The sequence below is a fragment of the Suncus etruscus genome, chromosome 10 (genome assembly GCF_024139225.1).
Source record: "Suncus etruscus isolate mSunEtr1 chromosome 10, mSunEtr1.pri.cur, whole genome shotgun sequence".
Classification (NCBI taxonomy): domain Eukaryota; kingdom Metazoa; phylum Chordata; class Mammalia; order Eulipotyphla; family Soricidae; genus Suncus; species Suncus etruscus.
Window position 1 is genome coordinate 91,020,608 of NC_064857.1, and position 5,956 is coordinate 91,026,563.

Here is a 5,956-nt window from a genome sequence, read left to right on the forward strand (position 1 = left end):
ATATAGTATAAAATATAGTAATCAAAACTGTAAGATACTAAATTTAAAAAAGATAATCAAATGAGAGGAATAGTTAATAAAGTCCAGAAAAAGAAATCCTCACATATTTGGAAAGTTTGCTTTGGGACAAATGTGAAAAAAGATAAAATGGAGGAGAGAACTTTTTTTTTTTTTTCGGCAAATGGTACTTGGAAAACTTCACAGTCACATGTATAATAATGAAAAGAAAATAACTATCACATACCATGCATAACTATGAATGTAGTAAATACTTGCATGTTAAAACTGACCTATACACTAAATAAATAAAACATAAGTAAAATATAGCCACAATGCCAGTTTCAATGATGACTTAGACATTTCATGGAAGCACCAAGGAGTATAAAATGAAAAACTAATGGGATTACATCAAACCTAACAGGTTTATGTGGAGAGAATGAAATTACAATTTGAAAACCATATTGCTAAATGAAGAAAGTATTTGTACTATATACATGACAAGGAAATAATGTTCAAGATAAATATGGTGCTCACAAAATTTAACAAACTCGTCAAAATGTGAAGCAATGAACAGACACTTCACCCAAAAAATCATATAGAGGGCTAACAAATATATTAAAAGTACATACTTGCCATCAAGGAAAAATAAATCAAAACTACAATAAGATATCATCTCAAACATGTAATAGTGCCATGTATAAAAAAAAACAGAAACAAGCGGTGGCAAGGAGTGAAAAATATAATATTCACTGCTAGTGGAACTGTAAAATGGTTCTGCTTCTAGGGAAAACATCATGAAGAGATGCCAAAGTAATAGTATATAGTAAGTAGGGCATTTGTGTTACATACCAGGGTTTTGAGCCCTGACAGAAGTGATTCCTGAGTGCAGGACTAGAGAAAGACAAAACAGTATTAAAAGTTCTCAAGCCATCACATATAGACTTATATTATCCAACAAGTCCATTCCTAGACATCTACTCAAAGAACAATAAATGTAATCTAGAAATACATACTTCCAATATGTTCACTACAACTTGATGTACAATAATTAAGATCTGTGAACAACTTAAGTGGACAAGATCTATTAAATGCCTCTGGTTCTATCCCTTTCAAGAAAGGATTCAAGAGGTCGGAGAGATAGCATGAAGACAGACAGTTTACCTTGCATGCAGAAGGACTTTGTTTCGAATCCCAGCATCCCATATGGCCCCCGAGCCTGCCAGGAGCGACTTCTGAACATAAAGAGCCAGAAGAAACCCCTGAGCGCTGCCAGATATGAGCAAAAAAACAAAAGGAAAAAAAAAAGAATTCAAGTATAGTGCTCGCTTAGGCAGCTCATATTCTAAAATTGGAACAATACAGAGAAGATTAACATGGCCCCTGCGCAAAGAAAGGACTCAAGTATAGAATCTCTGGGGAATCTAGTACCTGCCTGATCCCTGTGTTTGTCTGGATAGCTGGAATATTGCTTATCTATCAAGCCACATTACATCTAGCAAGTTCTTGGAAATTTAAGAAATAGAAATTCTGAATAATTTCTAGGAAACCATTATTATTTTGATATCAAAAGCTAACAAATATTGCTAAAACTAAATTCTGTCCAATATTCCCAAAGAACACAGATGCAAATAGAAGTTCAGCAAATTAAATGCAATGAACAATTGCATAAAATAAAGTAGGATTCATCCCAGAATATACCCTGCTATATATATTATATATGTATATATAAACAAAAATTGACATATCATATAAATAAAATAAATAAAAATTATATGATAATTTTCATAATTGTAGAAAAAGCATTTGATAAGAACCAATAGCCATCCATGGTGATAACCCTTAACAAAATGGCAACTAAAGGACCTAATCTCAATAGTTTTAAAGTCATTTGTGATAAATATAACCTTATCTTCAGGGGGCAAAACTGTAAAACATTCCTCTAAGGTCAGAGACAAAACAAGAACATTACTTTTACATCTACTATTTAACAGATTGTTTAAAGTCCTTTCCACAACAATTAGGCAAAAAATAAATAAAAGGAATTTGAATAAAGAAGAAAGCAAACTATCATTGTTTGTAGTGATATGAAACTGCATACAAAAAACCTTAATGACTCTGCCACAGATGCCTAAAAATAATAGACTTAAATAATAGAGTAAAAAAAAATAGTAGGTCATAAAATCAATACAAGTAAACCTGAGGTATTTTTTTATATATTCTATCTCTCCAGTCTCTGTGGCATTCTTATTTTTATATGATAATGATGATGTAGAATAAGAATGCATTTTATAAACCATTCCATTTATGATTATGTAAAAACCTTCAAATATATACTAATAATTTTAATAAAGAATGTAGCTATGTAATAAGCATTAAATATCCCTTCTTAAATAAATAAGACAGAAAAAAGAGATATTACCCCTTGCTCATAAATGAGAAAAATAAGAATTGTGAAAATTAATTATATTATCCAAATTACAGATGAGACACAGTGTCTGTGGCCTTTTTTAAAGGAGATAGAACAAATATAAAACTAAACAAACCCCAAATCTCACTATTACAATATTGTAAAATCAAATCCTGATGAAATACATGATGCATGGACAAATTGATTTTAATGCCAATCTGAACACCTATGAGAAAATTAATATATGAGCAGAGAAATTCTTACTCAGAAGAGTAGTCAAGGAGTGGTATATTTGATAATACAATATTTATTTTGGATAGATAACCATAATTGAATATAAACTCCCCAAATAATAAAAATATGGAAAATTGGGCCGGAGAGATAGCATGGAGGTAGGGCGTTTGCCTTGCATGCAGAAGGTTGGTGGTTCTAATCCTGGCATCCCATATGGTACCCCGAGCCTGCCAGGAGAGCAGGCCTGAGCGTAGGTCAGGAGTACCCCTGAGTGCTGACAGGTGTGACCCTAACCAAACAAACAAACAAAAACCGAAAAATCAATGTATAAAATGCATTTTATGACTCAAATATAAAAATGGAAAAAAGAATAACTGGCATTTTTTGGGAAAACTTAGGAGAGTCAATATATGAGTAAAGAAAAAATAAAATGAACACATTTGATAATCCCTTATCAATGAGTTTGATAGATAATAATGTTATTATACAAAACCATTATTGGGATATTCACACTAGTTCTGAAGGCATTTTAATTATTTTTCATGTATCAATCTATCATCTATCTCTAAGTCCATAGAAAAATGACTCATAAACAACATATAAAAGAGAATATGCACTATTAAACAAGGATATCACTTGATTGATATGAATTACACTCACAATTGTGCAAAAATCAATTATTTTATTGTTTAGTAATTTTAATACAATAATTAGTAAATTTAATACAATAATATTCTGAATTAATGTAGCTCTCTGATGGTATGCCATGTGGATCATACAAGAAATGATAGCCCAAAGTTCTTGAATGATATGCCCTGTTTTTCTACTATCAAAATTTAAAAACATCTTGGAGAAAATATTGTAATACTATGCCAAAATAATACAGTTCTCCTCAAAAACGAAAACATTTGCTGGGGATAGTATTTTTGTGCAGTATTTGACTTTAATTTTACAGAGAGTTGTGATATTTTTAAGCTCAACGAATACCATGCAGTTTGTCTAACCGTTTTCACTTTGGAGTGGAGGGGCACCCCTCTGTGATGCTCCTTACTCTGCACTCAGAAAACACTCCTGGCAGAACTCAGGGACCCTAGAATGTCAAGGGCAAGTGTCTAACCCACTGTACTATTTCTCCAGACCAATAGCTTTTTTTTCCTCTTGCATATTTGAAAGTAACACTTTTTCATCTCTCTACATTCCCATTGAAATTTCTAATCTGCCTTACTTTTCAAGTCCTTCCTTTCCTTTTAAATTTTAATCACTTAAGTTTATTTCAGACAATCCCTAACACATGAATACATGTCGAATTTTGCATAATGCAATTAACAAGCTGGATTTTAAGGAAAAGGGAACATTCTAAGTCCTCTGCATGTATGCAGTTACTCCTTCATAGCGACACTTCGGTTCGCAAGTTCCCACAATTTGAGAGATATTCAGCTACATTTCAAATGCTATTCTCTGTGCCTTCATTTTGCTTTGGTTTCTTAATGACTCAATCCACATAACCTGCTTCCATAAGCCCTAGTAATTACTCATGCTTTTATAGTTAAAATAAAGAAATCAGTAATTGAATGAGTATAGTTTTATTTTAACCTACTGTGAACTTAGTTTTCTTTCTAAGCGCCTTTACCATTCATTCTACAGCTGCATTCAACTTCATTGCTTATGTAGTGTTTTGGAAAAGAATTTCTAAGATGTTGGAAGCATCAGAGAAAGTGATTCTAAATCAGACTAAACTGAATTCATTTTAACTGTAATTTACAAATGTGTTCAACTTTCCAAAATTTATAGTAACATATCTCAGAGCCAATTTTAATCTGTTTTAGGAATAAGTGCTATTCATAAAATCTATATTACAGTACTATCAATAGAAGGATTTGAAACACCTAACATTAATTCCCGTTAAACAAACGGGAATTCATTAAAACTTTGGACAAGTTTTTTCTTTTGACACATGAGTAGATTTTCTATATTCCCTCTCTCTGAATGCTAATGCAGATCCTATAATAAAAGTACTGAAAATGTGCTTTTAGGACAGGGAATTATCCACATTACTGTTTCTGTTTGATTTGTTGTTGTTGTTGTTCAGTAGTATGCCACTTGTAGCAGAGGTACATACAATACTTTCTCTACAATTATGAAAATGATCGTGTAATTTTTATTTTTTTATTTATGTGCTATGTCACTTTTCTTGGTATATATACCAATAAAAGCAATATACCAATGAGGCACATACAATGAAGAAGAAACTGACACTTTCAAACAAGAAAATCAGTCAAGGCTGAAATGCTTTCTGATATTCGGATAAATTTTAAAAGTTATCCTTTCAGCTCAGCCTTTGCAATATTTATCTTTCCTCCAACCTCGAGGCAAAGTGACTGACTGGACAGCTAGTCTCTCTGTCTAGATGGCAGGAATGTTCTAGAAGTTGACAAGCAACCCACACCATATGACTTCTACTCTTATTACTGAAGACAGGTTGAAAATGTATTGCTTGCTCTGGTACTCACGGTTATAACTGCTACTAATAAGTCTTTTTATGTGTTTGTTTTTCTCTTTTCTTTTTGTTTTTTCGTTACAAAGACTCTAGATATACCATGACAAGTAAAAAATGCATTAGTCTTTTTCCCCAGGTATGGATCTAAAGATTCTCATATCAAGTCCTGTCTATAGCAATATTTAATCATATATGATTTATCTTGCATGTGTGATCTAATCTAAATTTTTCATAAACAATAATTTTTAGTTGTATATGAAAATAGATTTATTTAACTATATATTTATTTTGGACTTGGGTCATACCAGTAGAGATCAGATTTATTCCTGGCTCTGTACTCTTGACTGTGCTCAGTAAATCAGATGTAGTGCTAGAAATCAAACCCAAATTTTAAAATATTCAGGTATAGTTGACATAAAAACTAGTCTATACTCTTATAATATTATATCAATTTTAATTTTTTTATTTCTGAACTTAGAACTTTAGCATGGAATAAATTTTATGTTAAAAATATATTTAGGGGTCAGAGAGATAGCATGGAGGTAAGGCATTTGTCTTGCATGCAGTGGTCAGTGGTTCGAATCCTGACATCCCATATGGTCCCCTGAGCCTACTAGGAGTGATTTCTGAGTGTAGAGCCAGGACTAACCCCTGAGTGCTGCGGGGTGTGACTCAAAAACAAACAAACAAAAAACAAAAAAAAACCAAAACTATATTTCAGGTAATAATGAGAACTATTTATAATAACAGAAATAATAGCTTAAAACAAAGATGTGATGTGACCTTAGTTATATAAAACCATATGTGCTCTTCTTGTG

General features: G+C 31.9%; 1 non-coding gene across 1 annotated transcript; it reads left to right on the forward strand.

Annotated features, from left to right (window-relative positions):
* Positions 1-1,318: 1,318 nt before the first annotated feature.
* On the forward strand, positions 1,319-1,424 carry LOC126021769 (U6 spliceosomal RNA). Its single transcript, XR_007500243.1, has one exon. It is a non-coding gene; the product is annotated as a U6 spliceosomal RNA (small nuclear RNA).
* Positions 1,425-5,956: the final 4,532 nt, after the last annotated feature.